The sequence below is a fragment of the Pelophylax lessonae genome (assembly GCF_965119305.1).
Source record: "Pelophylax lessonae genome assembly, chromosome: 3".
In the NCBI taxonomy this organism is placed as follows: Eukaryota; Metazoa; Chordata; class Amphibia; order Anura; family Ranidae; genus Pelophylax; species Pelophylax lessonae.
This window is the reverse complement of record NC_138770.1, coordinates 164,512,245-164,530,862: the sequence shown is the minus strand read 5'-3', so window position 1 is coordinate 164,530,862 and position 18,618 is coordinate 164,512,245.

The window sequence follows — 18,618 nt, the reverse complement described above, 5'->3', positions numbered from 1 at the left end:
CCAACAGGGGATATCTATAGTCAGGTGTGCAACATCATCACTGAGCAATGCCCAGGCAGCAGGCAAGTGATGATGGAAACAGAGTTTATAAAAGACAGCAGTCTGCACAGGTCCAAGATGGCTGCCAACAGGAAGGCAAGGTAAGACTTTGACACCCTAGTACCACACCTGATAAATGCAGTGAAAGGACTGATACCAAAAAAGTGACTAGACCCAGGAAGCTCACAATAAAAGAATGGTTTGAAAGAATAAACTATATATATAGCATGGAATCTTTCTGTAGTAGAGAAGAGGAGGATGTAGAAGGCCTGAATGGTGTTTGAAAAAAATGGACGGACTTTAAAAAAAATGAAGAAATATACAGAGAAATGGGCAGAGTAGACAGGGGGCAGAGGAAAGGTAGAAGGATTGAAGGTGGGGGATCGGCCCTAGGGTAAAATAGGGGCGGGAGATAAGTAAATGGGGGTAGTGGGGGATTTGAAAAATGCAAAAGAAGGTTTGATATTGTCTTTGTAAAAATTAGTTCTCTTTTTCTAATGCCTTTTTGTAGCATGGAAAATGTAATAAAGTATTAATTAAAAAAAAAAAAAAAAGGTTGGGCTCAGGGTGCAGAGGTGCAGAGCAGTGCACCCTGAGTCCACCCACTTGTGACATTAGCGAATCAACATTCGCTATTAAAAATAAATAAACCAAGTATTGGTACTTTTGGCAGTGTGGGCAGGTGCCAAGTCCTGCTGGTAAATCAAATCAGAATCTCCATAAAGCTGGTCAGCAGAAGGAAGCATGAAGTGTTCTAGAATTTCCTTGTTGAGGGCTGCGCTGACTTTGAACTTGATAAAACACAGTGGGCCAACACCAGCAGATGACATGGCTCCCCAAAGCATCACTGACTGTGGAAACTTCACACTGGACCTCATGTAACTTGGATTCTGTGCCTCTCCAGAGAATGAATTATGGCAATGAACACTTCTCTGTTTAGTATCACTGTATGAAAAATAATATGTTTAAATGCAGCTTAAGTCAAAATGTTTTTTTTGGTTAGGGAATGGAAGGGTTAGAATCTCTTCCAAGATTTTATAGCAGTCTTTTATTGCAGAGATTTCCTCTCACTTCCTGTTCTGGTGACCACACAAGGAGGTAAAGTGCCCGAACAGGAAGACACTGCAATATAAATCTGTCAGAAGTTCTAACTCATCTTTACTTTATCCATAACTAAACTAAAACAAAATCTAAACTTAAGAGGACATTTTTGAGTTAAATGACTCATTTGTCTCCGTAGGTGACCAGGAGAAATAGATATGAACAGATGTATAACATATGTAATCAGGTTTCATTATTAATTCAGCTGGATAGCATCTTCTGATGGATTTAGCTTACTTTAGTCCCATATGAATAAAACCTAATAATACATACTCATAATATGAATAATAATAATAATCCATTCCAGGATTGTCCTTTTCACATCTGATATAAAACGATTCTATAAGAGTGTCAATGATGACATATTATTGTAATGTGAATGTTTACTGAGTTTCCATTACTGGAGGAAAACAGATTTCTAGAGGAAATTTTATTGCATTCTACAAATGTTTCGCATGCACTGGAAACATCAATATCAGATCAGAGATGCATTCAACTAAATATATATGTAAACATGAATGGGTGTGGGGGGACCTGATTACATTTTTTTTATAGCTCTGAATACTATATTTATCAGGAAACTATTTTTTGTAGGTGCAAAGTAAATACCAACATTCTTTGATTCCTGGGGACATTTCCTACATATATTATTTTTGAATCTGGGTCAGTTTACTATGGAAATAACTACCGCTATGTTGTAAATTGGGACAGTACTGTACCCGTTTACTCATATTTCTATAACATAGTCATATATTAAGGGAATGTCTTGGAAAACAAAAGCAGTTAGGCTAGAAGACAGCATTGCATTATAGTTATAAATATAGAATTGCTGCTGTCCCCATAATAGTTAGATAACTGAAAACCAGAAAACTGCCAACATGATTTCTTCCAGAGATACTTAGGATGGACTTCAGACATGATTAAGGCCTGATGGCCGAAACATGTTGGCTTTTTTTAACTGTTGTTCACCTGCAATATTAAAACAATGTTTTAGCTAATTTCCATGACATCAGCCTTTCTCCCCTTTTTGCACAAATTATACATGGAGGTTTGCAGAGACTTCCCAGGCTGAGTGTTGTGTTTTTGAGGTTCTCCAGCCAATATACAGGAGGTAGTAGCTCAGATGCACCTGTTCCAGAGCTGATAATAGATGATTCTGTATGAACAATGTTTCCCTCTCACAACATAGACCAATTTATTAACATTTATTAACTGTAGAAACTTTTACAAAAGGCAGATTTTCAGGCTTTTGCTCTTGCATTATCATACAGCACGCATGTTAAATTTTGATAATACCATTTTGTTTTGACTAAGAAAATAATAAGTAGCGCCTCATCAAACAATATATCTTGTTTCTCAGACAGTAGTGCAATTTAAATGATCATAAACCCTGTAATAAAAAACGTGCATTTAACAAAAAGTCTATTTAATTCCTCTTTTGTGCATACATGTTTCAAGTGTCCAACAGAGTTTTATGAGTCTTCTGATTCCTCCACCACTGTGTCAGTTATATCACACCCTATGCATAAATGGACAAATGCCCACTCACCGGATCAAACTGACCCCTATTTCTAGGTTGCTCAATGAGCGCTTGGCTAGATTGTAACAATCACTTTCCTCCTCCACTTGCTTCAAAGGACCAGTGGTATGAAATGATTCTTTATTCCATCTTGCTTCTCCTCCTCATCAAACAACATCAAACAACATCAAACATTTCCACCAGAAATATATTCTCATATAGTGTAGTATTCATTATTATTTGGATAAAAAACAAGATGAATTGCACTTAAAATGAATGTGCTTTTAATTGGCACCAACACAATCTGCAGGTTCTCTAACTAGGAAATGCCACCGCTCCGCTCTCTCCTGGAAATGAGGTGTAGGTTGAGACTTTAAAGGGGCAGCTGCACATATATTAATTTAAAAAGATAAATTAGAGGTTTTATTGTAAACAGTGTATAGCGCCATCTTGTTGATTGTTTAACATTACATTTATGGCAGAGGTCCACTTTAAAGTATAATATTTTTAGTTCAAATATTTCTTTATTGGGTTTTTTAACACCTCAAAACATATACAAGGTAACAGCAACTCAAAGTTTGTATAAAACAAGAATATCAAGTAGTAAAAGCAATAATAGCATAACCAGTAGACAAAAGTTATAAAAAAAACATACAGGTTAAACTTTGGTTATCACATTATAGAGGTCTCAGGTGGGGGGGGGGGGGGGGGTAGGTCAAGGCAGGGTAAAGAAGGTGTCACACAGCAACAAAGCATATTACATAAAAGATACAGAGTGTACGATTCAAAATCTTTGCCATAGATCAGAAACTAGGTGTTATTTAAGTTACCACCTTGCATTTTGGATAGGAAAGCCACAATGACCACTTAGACAAAAACCGCTCCATCTTTAAGGCCTTTCTTGCAACCATTCTTTCCATTTCACATTGATAATTAAGGTCTGAAAGTGTGTCAGTGATAGTTAACCACTTAAGCCCCGGAAGATTTTACCCCCATTCCGACCAGGGGGTATTTTGCGATTCGGCACTGCGTGACTTTAACGGACAATTGCGCGGTCGTGCGACGCTGTACCTAAACGAACTTGGCGTCCTTTTTTTCCCACAAACAGAGCTTTCTTTTGGTGGTATTTGATCACCTGTGCGATTTTTTGATCACGCGCTATAAACAAAAAAAGAGCGTCAATTTTGCAAAAATAACAATATTTTTCAAATTTTTTTATATGAAATCCCCCCAAAAAAAAATGTAAAAATCAAAATTTTTTAACATTTTCGGCCAATTTGTTTTATGCTACCTATGTTTGGTAAAAAAAATCACAAAAAGCGTATTTTGATTGGTTTGCGCAAAAGTTATCGCGTTTACTAACAAAGGGAAAGATTTTTGTCATTTTTGTTTTTTTTTTTAACGCGTAATGGCGGCGATCTGCGATTTTTTTTGCGGTACTGCGACATTGCGGCGGACAGATCGGACCCTTGACTGACATTTTTGACACTTTTGGGGTTACCAGTGACATTTCTACAGCAATCAGTGCTATATATATGCACTGTTACTGTAAAAATACACTGGTAGTGAAGGGGTTAACTTTATTTGGGAGGGAGGGGCTGTGTGTGTCCCTAGGGGCGTGCTTTCTACTGTGATTGGCTGTGGCTTCAGCTGTAAGGACACTGATCAACGGATCTACATAGTAGATCCATGTGATCAGTGTCTTTGCAGCGAGGAGAATGACAGGCAGCTTGTTTACACAAGCTGCCTGACATTCTCCCTCTCCCCCGCCGAATGCCGAGTGGCCGGCGGACATCGGGTCCGCTGGTCACACGCGCGGGGGGGTTCGGAGACCACGCGGGAGCGGAGCGCGCCTCCGGGGGCGCGCGCTCGCTCCCTAGACCCTCACAAGCAAGCAACGTAGCCCTACGTTAGTTTGCCTGTGAGGGGCTGACCGCCGACGTAGATAGTCGTGCGGCGGTCGGCAAGTGGTTAAGGGAGTAGAGGTTTTCCACCTCCTCGTTATATTATTTTTGGCAGCAAACAGTAGGTATATAATGATGTGTCTGGCTTTGGGGGGGGGGGGGAGTTTTCAATGCCTATATGTAGGAGAGCCAACTGTGGGCATGGGTTGGGGAGTGAGCCAGATATGGAGATTAGCAGAAAAATTTGTGTCCAGTACAAAGTTAAGGTTCTACAGAACCAAAGGATATGAGCAAGAGAGCCCGTGCTACCGCAGTTCCTCCAGTAATCAGAAGAGGACTACCTGGGTACATTTTGGACAGCCGATAGAGCATGAGGTACCATCTGTGAAGGGTTTTTTGGTAGGATTCCCAATGATTTGCACAATGGGAAGTTGGTTTCTTTGAATGCTTTTTGCTACATATCAGCCGTAATGTTGTGATGCGCGTGAGTGGGCATGTATCATTGAGTTGGGAGTAGAGTAAAGATATACCTTTTTTTGGGTAGATTGGGTTGGAAAAGAATTGGTATGTAGGATCGGGGTGAGAGGCATTAGTCGAGTTGTGTAGATGGGTTATTCTTGTGTATGTGTAGGCCTCAGCAGTGGGAAGGTTATATTGAGTTTGAAGGTCAGTAAATGTTTTTAGTGTGTTTTGTGCCTGAATGTCACCTATATAGAAAATGCCTGCTTTTTGCTAAAGTATAATATTTTGAAGCTAATGACAGCTAAAGGGATGGAGTTACTGAGTTACATGGTACTGAGCTAGCTAAGTACCATGTAAGCAAATATTGTTGGTGGAGTGGACTAAGGAGGCTGTTAGAGGGGCCACAACTCTTGCCCTTGGTCATGATATGGAGTTAATGCATTTTTTTAATTTTCTATATGATATGATGGTGAAATATAATGTGTAAGTGCACAGATAAGGGTTACATACTTTAACCCTTTATACAAGTCAATCAGTTTTATCCTTTGGTCTTTAACTAAGTTTATACTGTAGATATAGAATGATCATGAGCACGCATAGGGAAGGGCATGCAGTGGCTAGATCTTGGAGGACTTCCTTGCTAGCTTTGAAATCCATCTCTCCACTTTGGTGGCAGTGAAAGCCTCCAGGGGAGTAGTTTGGGGTTGGCTTGGGGATATTGCAGCACTCAAGAGGAGTGAGGCATGGTGTTGCTGAGGGGACTAGGCGCCTAATAGTGTGGAAGGAATACAGCATTCTGTGAGCCAGGTGTGATCAGTGTGCCTCCAGTACTGCATTTCTCTTGGGTAGAGATCTTATGAGAAAAAAGTTTAGTAGAATGGCCTTAAAACAGTGGTGACGCTGGCTATAAAGTTTGGTTGGGACTGTGTTATCGGAAGAAAAAAGGCCCTGTTACAAGACTTCTGTTGACTGTTCCAGTTGAGACAGAACTAACTATATAATTTATTTGCTTCAGGGAAGTAGCTCTGCCCAGTAACATTGTGGTTTTTCTAAGGGTTTCTGTCAGTCGTGTAAATCTGGCTCTTATACCCACTCCCTCCTGTCATCACATTACATAGAAAGTACTACTTTGCTGTTACATGCACAGTTAGGGTGTTACCTGAGTGCCTCAAACAAGGTAAACCCATGACTACCAAGAATGCATTACCAGGCTAGCATCCTGTATGTGGGTCAGATGGCCCATTTATACATAGCACATAGCACCTTTTGAGTGGCATGAATAGGTAAAACGGTAAATAGCAGAATAAGATATTCAAGAAGAATAAAACATATGAATATCAAAGTTTGGATAAATACAGTAGATGCTTACAAACCCTAAGCAGTATTTGTACTTTTCCTGTTGCTCTTTTGCCTATAGATCAGCTTTGCCAAAAACAGCATTTCAGCATGCCGAAGGAAATGAATGTCTACATTAATGTTCCTCCAGGCAGAAAGTGATGAAATGTACAGTGTAATCCCATATCCAGTAAACAGATTAGTGGATTTCAAAATTTGTAGAAAGATTTTGGCTGGACACAGGAAGCTGATATGTCTGACCTTTATTTTTCCCTGAGCCAAGCCTTCAACTTTATGTTTCTTGGAAGCATCTATTCAGAGTAGAGAGGGCAGGCATACAGGATTTCTCCTTATAGGAATACATGGGACATGTTCTCTTAAACTGTATGTAAATGCAAAACCTTTTTCTTTTTATTTAGGAAAAGCATGGGGAAGGGTTAAATCAGGGTTTCTCAACTATTCTATGGGAGATCCCCAGGAGTTCTGCCACCACCACTGTGGCAGCAGAATTCTATCTTTCCAGTGGTGGCTTCAGCAGGGGGTGATGCTAGGATTTTGAAAGACCTGAGGCATACTTGGGTACCCAGAGGAGAGGAATGAAGTAGGACATGTAGCACCCCAAATGTTAGGTGTGGCCAAATTGTTAGGGGTTTAACTACTTGCCGACCAGCAGCCGCACAAATACATTGGAAGGTCGGCTCTATTACGCGAAATGACGTACCTATACTTAGTTTCATGTAATAGCCAGTCTGGGTGCACGCGCTGATTAGCCAGAAGAGAAGCCAATCAGCGGTTCCCCCGACCACCCACGATCCCTCCGCATAGAGACAGAATGGCTGTCTGCCTATGTAAACAAGGCAGACCGCCGTTCTATCACAAATGAACACAGGGATCCTGTGTTCCTGCTATTCAGGAACACAGATCTCTATGTTCATCTAGTAAGTCCATCCCCCACACAGTTAGAAAGCATCCCCTAGGGACACACTTAATCCTTTGATCACCCTTGGTGTTAACCCCTTCCCTGCCAGTGCCATTAGTATAGTAACAATGCATATTTTTAGCACTGATTACTGTAGTAATGTCACTTCTCCTCTCTAATGTGTCAAAAGTGTCAGTTAGATGTCCGATCTGTCCGCAGCAATGTCACAGCCCCACTATAAATCGCTGATCCCCGCCATTACTAGTAAAAAAAAAAAATGCCATAAATCTATGCCCTAGTTTGTAGACACGATAAATTTTGCGTAAACCAACCAATATACACTTATTGAGATTTTTTTTTCCCCAAAAATATATGGCAGAATACATATTGGCTTAAAATGATGAAAAAAATTATTTTTTAAAAAAATTTTTTCATTGGCTGTGTTTTATAGTAGAAAGTAAAAAATATTGTTTTTCGCTCTTTTTTTGTTTATAGCACAAAAAATAAAAACAGCAAAAGAAAGCTCTATTTGTGGTAAAAAAGGACATCAATTTTATGTGGGTACAGCACCGCACGACCGCGCAATAGTCAATTCGAATAACGCAGTATGTATCCCAAAAAATCCCCTGGTCATTAAGAGGGTAAAACCTTCCAGTCCAGTAGGGGTTAAAGGGGCATGGTCAAATAAAACCTGAGCCCACTCACTGGATACACAGCTCACATTTGCCAGAGTCTGTGTCACTATAAAATATGCTTTAATTACTGTGCCACAAGCAAAGGTCTAACTGGCAATTACAAACCTCAGCACACTTTAACAAATCTTCCATTACATATGTTTTTTTTGCACACAATCTACATTAAAGCGCTATTAAACCCAAGGCAAACACGCATTCTATTGCAGATTACCAATTCTTAGTTGTAATGTATGCATTAGTTTCCTTTTTAAAGCTTTCTTACTTTTATTTTCACCTGGTGATCCAGCTAGTAAATCTGTTGTTTTCAATAGCTTTCCTGTATATGTGGCATTTAGAGGAATGGGACAAACCATTTAATACTGGCAGGGGTACATACAATGGTCAAGTAATATTTATTTTTGAAAAACCCTAATTCCAAAATGAAAAAAAAAAACAACAAAAAAAAAAAAACAACTGTTTGCTGTAACTGCTTATAAAGTGTAAGTTGGAGTTCACCTTCTTAGTGTACAGTGCCTTGCGAAAGTATTCGGCCCCCTTGAACTTTTCGACCTTTTGCCACATTTCAGGCTTCAAACATAAAGATATAAAACTGTAATTTTTTGTGAAGAATCAACAACAAGTGGGACACAACCATGAAGTGGAACGAAATTTATTGGATATTTCAAACTTTTTTAACAAACAAAAAACTGAAAAATTGGGCGTGCAAAATTATTCAGCCCCGTTAAGTTAATACTTTGTAGCGCCACCTTTTGCTGCGATTACAGCTGTAAGTCGCTTGGGGTATGTCTCTATCAGCTTTGCACATCGAGAGACTGAAATTTTTGCCCATTCCTCCTTGCAAAACAGCTCGAGCTCAGCGAGGTTGGATGGAGAGCGTTTGTGAACAGCAGTTTTAAGTTCTTTCCACAGATTCTCGATTGGATTCAGGTCTGGACTTTGACTTGGCCATTCTAACACCTGGATATGTTTATTTGAGAACCATTCCATTGTAGATTTTGCTTTATGTTTTGGATCATTGTCTTGTTGGAAGACAAATCTCCGTCCCAATCTCAGGTCTTTTGCAGACTCCATCAGGTTTTCTTCCAGAATGGTCCTGTATTTGGCTCCATCCATCTTCCCATCAATTTTAACCATCTTCCCTGTCCCTGCTGAAGAAAAGCAGGCCCAAACCATGATGCTGCCACCACCGTGTTTGACAGTGGGGATGGTGTGTTCAGGGTGATAAGCTGTGTTGCTTTTACGCCAAACATAATGTTTTGCATTGTTGCCAAAAAGTTTGATTTTGTTTTCATCTGACCAGAGCACCTTCTTCCACATGTTTGGTGTGTCTCCCAGGTGGATTTTGGCAAACTTTAAACAACACTTTTATGGAAATCTTTAAGAAATGGCTTTCTTCTTGCCACTCTTCCATAAAGGCCAGATTTGTGCAGTATACGACTGATTGTTGTCCTATGGACAGAGTCTCCCACCTCAGCTGTAGATCTCTGCAGTTCGTCCAGAATGATCATGGGCCTCTTGGCTTCATCTCTGATCAGTCTTCTCCTTGTATGAGCTGAAAGTTTAGAGGGACGGCCAGGTCTTCGTAGATTTGCAGTGGTCTGATATTCCTTCCATTTCAATATTATCGCTTGCACAGTGCTTCTTGGGATGTTTAAAGCTTGGGAAATCTTTTTGTATCCAAATCCGGCTTTAAACTTCTCCACAACAGTATCTCGGACCTGCCTGATGTGTTCCTTGTTCTTCATGATGCTCTCTGCGCTTTAAACGGACCTCTGAGACTATCACAGTGCAGGTGCATTTACACGGAGAATTGATTACACACAGGAGGATTCTATTTATTATTAAATAATCATTAGTCATTTAGGTCAGCATTGGATCATTCATCCTCACTGAACTTCTGGAGAGAGTTTGCTGCACTGAAAGTAAAGGGGCTGAATAATTTTGCATGCCCAATTTTTCCGTTTTTTATTTGTTAAAAAAGTTTGAAATATCCAATAAATTTTGTTCCACTTCATGATTGTGTCCCACTTGTTGTTGATTCTTCACAAAAAATTACAGTGTTATATCTTTATGCTTGAAGCCTGAAATGTGGCAAAAGGTCGAAAAAGTTCAAGGGGGCCGAATACTTCGCACTGTATCTAAATTTGCTAGTCAATCTAACACTCCCGTCCACCCAAACTGAAAATGCTGCTGTCCAAAGAGGCCCCTATGCTCCTTCATCCAGAGTGGGGGCACTCTAATACAGGAGGTGTGTTACTGGGCAGCCCACCAGGTGAAAACAGAGGTGAAAAAAGCCTAAAAAAGAAAACTAATGTAGTCACCACATCTAATGATTTGCAAGGTGCAATATATCACATTTTTGGTTTGATCAGACAGTAGACTGTGATCTAGGCAGGTGTCATAGCATAGGTGCTTGGTCAGATCACAAGGAATGATCAGGTAGGTAGCAGTAGGCAGCAGAAGGTTTAGCTTAGGCAACAAGCAAGCACCCAAGCCTGCCACGGTTTCCTGGCCAGGCCACAAGCCGGGATCAGGGAAGGCAGCAAAACATTTTTAGTTAGGCAACAAGTAAGGGTTAGTCTGCAGCACAGGCTCCTGTTCGGGTAACAATACAGATGGTGGAAAGCAGTAGACATTTTTGGTTTGATAAAAAGTAAGGTTCGGCACATAGCCTAGGTTTTTGAGCAAGTCAAAAGCAAGTATCGATCAGGGTATGTGGCACAGGCTCACTTTCATTGTATAGTCAGATTTAATAGAGCAGCTATGGGTGACATTATATGCAGAATGTGGTCAAGATAATAGGGAAGTCATACACACAAAACCAAGTCACATAGCAGAAGAACATAAATGGATCTCCCAATAGAAGACCTTTAGCATCTAAACAGAGGATGGCATAAATGTTCAACCTGTGTGGGCTCTACACAGCTTTGTTAGCATGGGTCTCTTCTTCATGACTGTATTTTAATAACAAGACTGACCACAATTTATCCTTTTGAGCATCTCATTTCTGAGCGGGGAGTGATCATTACTCATGAAATCAAGACATTTGGGTACTTTTAGGAATTTAGAGTGTAATCAGTGTGTCCAGCTATGCACTTTGTGAGATGGCGGAGACACATCAGGACAGTTTGAGAAATAGGATAAGGTAAAATGGCCTAAGGATATTTTCAGCTAGAGCTTGAAGTGTGTATACATAAACAGAGACACAATGTAAGCTGTATTTTTCTTACTAGATACATGCACTGAAGTGCCCATTAAGAGGATAAAACTTCATATTTAGGCTGCATATGTCAGAGGAGTACCTGTAAAAGGGATCTAAATAAACAAAATGAAAAAAAAAAAAAATCTGAATTAGTCATCGCCTCCCCTAATTCCCATATATTTAATTTAGACCTAGTAGAAAGTAATTGTGCGCAACAGCTCACACTAACCCTTCAGACCTTAATAGCTAAAAATGACTTGACAAAAATGAAAGGTCATTTCTAATTGGTTGCCTATTGATTTATGCAGTTAGTATTTCGTTATTGTGTTTTTAACGACTTTCTTTATAAATCAGCCTGAACTTGTATATGATATTTTCATGATAATAGAAGAGTCATGAGCAGCCATCAGCTTCTCTGTGTTCATTACCCAACCCACAATGTCTAGGTGGTAAGATGAATAGATAGAGCCGATATCAGGACAATAGTCTAGTCACTTTACAATAGAAGGGTGTGTAGCCAAGAAGGTGGGAGAGGAGACAAACTGTTATGTAATATTCCTCTTCTGTTGACATAGCATTAGAAGTGCTGGTTTTGTGTTAGCAAGGTACTTCTCCCATATTATTAGGTGAAAACATTGCAATTAAAAAGCCTCTATTACAAAGCTGGGTACATACAGTTTTTTTTCCTTCAACCAGCGGGTTGAACAAAAAAGAAAACAGACGGAACCCTGCGTCAACTGAAGCGATGTGTGATTCAGGCATCTATCCCATGGAGACATTGCATTCTGACAGGGAAATGTCTTTGAAGGGAATGTCCTGCTGCTTCAGCAGAGACCTCTACTAGGTTTTGTCCCAGGAAGCCATAGCTGCTCGCAAAGGGGCACAGATCCCTTCCATTCCTGTTTGTGCCTTAGAGATACAGGCACCCCATGGAGTTCAGCAAGAATGGGGTTCCAGGGCAGCAGTATTGGTGTGGTTCCCAGGTTGACATGTTGCATCAAAACTCTTCTTCGTTGGACCTTGGATAGGGTTTGGCCCACCAGCCACTCTCCCAACATTACCAGATCCTTGCGAAGTTCTACCATAACAGTGGCCCCCTGTAATTTTTTTTTGGGCCCTACTGAGAGTGACCAGACCACTTTTTGTAAGGGTGCCATGAGCAGCTTTTGTTTAGGGGATGTACGGGCTACCCCTACTTGTTGTTGTTGCTTCTTTGTGGTTCTGCACTGGGCCTCGTAGGCCTGGAGTACTTAAGCCATGTGGCTCGCAGACCACAACCACATGCTCAATGGCCCAAGTGTTCATATTTGACCAACAGGCAGGGTAAGTACTGGGCCTTCAAGTCATTCATGCCCAGGACAACAGCCACTGCTGGGCTGACTGGGCCGTGGGTCAACACTACCCCTACCCGCTCCACCACCTGGTCTTCGATTTGGATCCTCACCCAAGTGGTGCCTTCGACCGGAATGGGTAGATTATTGGCCGCTCTGAGGGATAGCCAGCAGGGGTATAACTGTTCTCATGCTTCAAATCTCAGTACATACTTTCTGTGTCATACTCTACAACCGTGACCTCTGACCAAGGGTCAATCAGGAATGGGACTTCTTGCCCATTAACTAAGGTGGCTTCCATAGGGCTTGGTGCGACCATGGCCTCTGACTTGCTGGGACCTTGGGTTGTTGGTCCCGGGGGTCATTCCTAAGCTCCAGGAGTCAGTAGTTTAAAAATGGCCTGAAAAGGCTTCTGATTCCAGACTATCCACAGTTCTTGCATGTGAGTCCATAGCAGCCTCGCCATCAGCATTTTCTGTCCTCTTCGTAGTCCCTAGGCAGTGGTTTCTCACCCCTATGAGGTTGGGGTAAGTCCTTTTTAGAGGTGACCACATCCTGAGCTTGTTTCGTCAGCGCAGGTTGCATGGCTGACAGGGGTGAAGGTGCCAGGGCCTCCTCTTTATAGTATGCAGGTTCAAACTTCTTGGTTACAGCTACCATCACATCCGTTTTCCTGTTTCTGTGCATTCACATCCACCACCGTATTGTGGATTGAGGTGGTGGGTTGTGCTTTAACTTTCTCTTGCAAGTCCCTTTGGACAGGACCAGCCTTCAGGCGCGCTATGAACAGGTCACTTAATATGTGGTCCGCGTCAGTGATGTCAGTGCAGCGGCGCACATACCTCTTCTTCAAGCACCTCAACATGTTCTGCATAGCTACCGTATAATTGGCTAGATTCTCGTCCTCCTGTTGTTTTCATTGGAAGAACCTTCGTCTCAGCTCCGGAAGTGGTAGCTTCTCCCAAACAGGCTCGCCGGTTGTGATACGATTTATGCCAAGTTAGCTTGCTCTTGTTTTGGCAGAGCCATCACTGCATGGCGGGCGTAATCCTCTAGGGTGTAAATAGCCATCAACCTGATACAGGTACACGGCACTTTCTTGTCTCTCCTCCCACTCTGCCAAGGGAATGTTAAAGCCATTGAACTTCGGTATTAAAGTGTTTGTTACCCCAAAAAAAAAAAAAAGAAAAAGAAGATCCTGTTCCTTTATATTATGTTATACAGCACAGTGCTTGTGCTGTGTAATTTGGCCCACCGTATCACCTAAAAAACCTGGCTGATCCTGCCAGTTTTTGTCCTCCCCTCTTTAAACTGACCATGGTTTATCAGTTTACGTGCCTCCATCATCCGCAGGTCTCCTGTCTCTCCTCTGTCCTCTCTCCCCCCTCTCCTCCCTGCTGCTGGAATAACTTTGAAAATCTTATATAATCCTCTGTGTCTCCTTATGCTAGGTACTCCTATCTCTGTGATTTATAAAAAAAAATGCCGTTTATACCTGTTTTTAGAGCGCCCCTCTGAGCTGACGTGACAGGCCGGCTCGTTCCTCTTCCCGTCCCAACTGACATCAGCGGATGAAGCTCGGCCCCTCCCACTGCAGCTGTCAGATGGGGATAGAAGAGAGGCAGCAGGTCATATGAGCTCCGATCGGTGCTCTGAAAACAGGTATAAAAGGCATTAAAAAAAAAAAAAAATCACAGAGATAGGAGAACCTAGCATAACGAGACACAGAGGATTTAATAAAGTTAGCAGAGTGGTTAACAACCACTTTAAAGCTAAGGTTGAACCTAGCGGAGCCATGCTGAAGACCTATCCTCCTTCAGGACCTGCTGCAAGGGACATATCCATCCGACTACGCCAAATGTGGGTGGGGTGCAGCACATTGTGGCGGAGACTGCACCTGCCTACATACGATTGGATTCTCTGGCCATGGATGGATTGGGCATGTTGCCCTGACGTACCAGCAGCTGCTCCCCCCCTCAGTTGAGTCTTCTTGGCACTGTGACTGAGCTGATTATGACAGGTTAGTGCGGAGCTCACATGTCACACCACCATCTTGGAGAGCTCCGCGCATACGCCCCAAATGATTATTTATTTTACATTTTGCTTTGATACACAATTTAAACTGCTACACTACTTTGTATGTGCGCTTTTCCAGGTATGTTTGGATAGAATTGGCCTTAATCATCCTCCACTTCATACTCTATTTCTTAAGGGGTACAGCAGAGAGACTTCCTAGGAATATTTTTGCTGCCATGGCTGCTCACTCCTGTTACATCAAGAAGCGTCTCACACCTCCTGTTGCCCTCGCAATGATGTAAACAAATTGAGGAGAGAAAGATCCATTATTTTTACAATCTGGGAATTCAGAGTTGCTACCTTTAGAGATATAGAGACATGTACAAATAAAGTGAATGAATCTACTTGCTGACACAGTTAATGAATACCAAATTATTAGTTTGGGTTGGTGTGATTTTTTGGTGTTTTTCTGTTTACAAATCATAGTTTTTCTTGTTGGCTAATTCCAGTTTACTTGCACTTCTCTACACCACAGCTTGGTGAGAAATCTTGTTCACTAGGCTACTGACAGAAAGGTAATGAGGAGCTATGCATTTTCTGAAACAAGGTCAAAGTTCAGGCCAATGGCAAGAGCAGGCGGATTAGATGTAATGTCAGTAAACAAGCCTGGGGTCAAGGTTACTTGAGCTTAGGGGCAATCCAATCAAGCTAGGGCAATGCCAAACCAGGGACATGACAATTGTAGCTAATGTTCTCCAACCTGTTGTTCAGGACTATAACAGATGCCGTAGAGGTTATGTAGATCATGTGATTAGTTATTTACCTTATGGTAAACCCAAAATCTTCCCTTTATTTATTTATTTATTTATTTTTTAGCAGAGAATGGAAATATTTTTGCTATCTGTTTCCTAGTTGGGGAGCTTCACCCGATTTATTTGGAAAAACAGACATAAATGTAAAATTTTACTGCCATTGTTGAACAAAATGGTCATCATCACAAATATCATTATACCTTAGTAAACTGAGCCTTGTATGTAATAAAAAAAAGACCCAAGATGCAGTGCTTATCCATTGCATGGAGGTGTATATACAGTATAACTTACATGGATGCCCGGTAAACCAAAGCTTCCTAAGGATTGACCTCTGAAGGATCCTATGACAGACAAAGCCACCATTCAGAAAGATGTTCTCAATTAATGCAAAGCATAATCTGATTTGAAAAGGTGGAGATTGAAACATCCCCCCCTATTGTTACTCTGCAGATAGGCAGCAGTTTAGCACAGAACTCAGAAGACTGCAGTCATCTTTGTATCTCAGGATACTATAATGATGTACAGCTTCCACAGATGCCGATAAAGTACCCAAGCCTTTTTTTCTCAGAGAATAGGTGCAGAAACTCAACTATGCCCACACTTCAAACCCCCCGCAGGGGGAGAGCACGCCCCATCAAATGGCTTAAAAAGGGTTTGGTAAATACCATGAATGCATTATGCACATAGATCAGATGTTCACTACATACAGAGTGCAAGGTTTAGGAGTGCACTACATGCAGAATGCAGGATTTAGGAGTGCACTATTAACAGGCTGCAGCGTTCAGGAGTGCACTACGTACAGGATGCAGGGTTCCGGAGTGCACTATGTACAGGGTGCAATGCTCAGGGGTGCACTACATAAAGAGTGCAGGGTTCAGGAGTGCCCCATGTACAGAGTGCAAAGCTCAGGTGTGCACTACATACAGGGTGCAGGGTTAAGGAGTGCAATATGTACAGGGTGCAAGAAGTATGTTATGTACACTTCACAGGGTTTGGGCTTGCAGTTTGTACAGGGTGTAGAGCTTAGGAATGCGCTAGGTACCTGGACCAGAGCAGCTTCAAAATAGGTAAGTATAACTGGGTTGATATAATAGTCTTAGACTGAAGGTGGGAGTAGATTTAGCCTCAATTAGAATTTGACTGGAATCCCACTTTAAAGCGTAACTCCACTTTTGTTGAGAAAAAAACGTTCCCCTCTGGGTGATTTCTGTACATTACAAGGATTTTAACAAACCTTGTTGCAGATTCCTACCTTTTGTTGTTCTGAAGAAATCATTGTTTGTTCCTCTGTGCTGAGTGGGACAAAAGGGAGTGGTTTCATAATTATCTATCAGTTGTAGCAGCTGCAGGGCTCTAATGAGGAAATATGCTGGGCCTGCTTCCCTTTAGACGTGTTCCTATTGGGAGTATCTCACCAAAAACAACATTTGTGTTGCTGGGGATGCCAGAAATCTGACTTGTATCTTAGACAGATTTCTGGGAAAATTGGTGAGCCAATCACACAAGCAGGAAATGTTTCTGGGGTGTGGTTTGAACACATTCGGTGTACAGAACAGCTCCAGGTAGCCATATTACATTGCATTCTCAGAAAATTGCAACAGTTGCAGATTGAAAAGGAAATAACATTCATTTACAATATTATTTGTGTCCAAATTGTATACGCTACATTGTTTTTTTTCTTTATTTGCCATTTTGTTTTTCCCCCACGAAAGCTACCCTTTAAGCTCCATATGCTTGACAAAAAGTAAATCTGCAGTGCCCTCATACCTGTGGCATATAATAATACAGCCAATGTTACTCTGACTGGTTAATGTGCCAATTAAATTGGCTACCAACGAACCATAACAATCCTAAAATTGGGCATGCACCATTTTTTCCTAGGAGGTGCACAACAACACATTATAGTGCACTACTCTGTGTTGTGGAACAATGCAACAAAGGTGTATTTCTTTAGTGTGTTGGAGTGCCACTAAAAATGAATCACACAGCAGCATAACAACTCATGCATCGTGTGTTGCTGTGTGTTGACATAACATGTGTGAATGCAGCCCTAGTGTTTCGAGATAAACTTTGTAACAAATATATTTAAAATAAACTATGCAAATGTGGAAAGCAGAGCCATCTAGTGGTAAATGTTATAGTTTTTTTATACAAAATACACCACTATAGAGTAACCTTTCTCAACCATTTAATTACAGTGGAAACTATAAGATAATTTTGGGTCTCAGAGAACCCTGGTAAAAATAATCAAATCAAAGTTGATTTGTGTTTTTAGTAATATGAGGATGTAATAATAATATAATAACAAATGTGGCAAACCTAGCATATGTGACATTTAAAGCAGGTCATTTTTTAACAACCCCATGTCCTTTGGAGAAGTGTCCTCTTACGTTGGTGGTTAGTGGAGAAGTGGCCCCTTATATTAGTGATCTGTTAAGAAGTGTCCCCTTACATTTGTGGTCAGTGGAGAAGTGTCTCCTTACATTGGTGGCCAGTGGAGAAGTGTCTCCTTACATTGGTGGCCAGTGGAGAAGTGTCTCCTTACATTGGTGGCCAGTGGAGAAGTGTCTCCTTACATTGGTGGCCAGTGGAGAAGTGTCCCCTTACATTTGTGGTCAGTGGAGAAGTGTCTCCTTACATTGGTGGCCAGTGGAGAAGTGTCTCCTTACATTGATGATCAGGGGAGAAGTGTCTCTTACATTGATGGTCAGTGTAGAAATGTCCCTTTTACACTGGTGGTCAAGGGAGTAGTGTCCCGTCACATTGGTGGTCAGTGGACAAGTGTCTCCTTGCATTGGTGGTAGGTAAAAAGTGTCCCCTTACTTTGGGGTAATGGAGAAGTGTCGGCTTGCATTGGTGGTCAGCGGAGAAATGTTCCCTTACATTGGTGGTCAATGGACAAGTGTCCCTTTAGATTAGTGGTTATCAAAGAAGTGTCACCTTACATTGCTGGTCAGTTGAGAAGTATCCTCTTGCATTGGTGGTCACTGGAGAACTGTCCCCTTACATTGGTGGTCAGTAAAGAAGTATCCCTTTTAGATTAGTGGTCAGAAAATAAGTGTCACCTTACATGGGTGGTCAGTGTAGAAGTGTCCTCTTACATCGGTAGCCTAAGACTTCATTTTTAATAACTAGTCACCAAAGCAAGACAAGCTGCCCAAATCCTATACTATTTACTTGATCAATATTGTGTAATTCTCTGCATTTTAATACATCAATTTGCCAGTTATTTACAGTGAATATGACAGCTTAGCATTTTCATTCAAGTTATTTTTAGAGAATT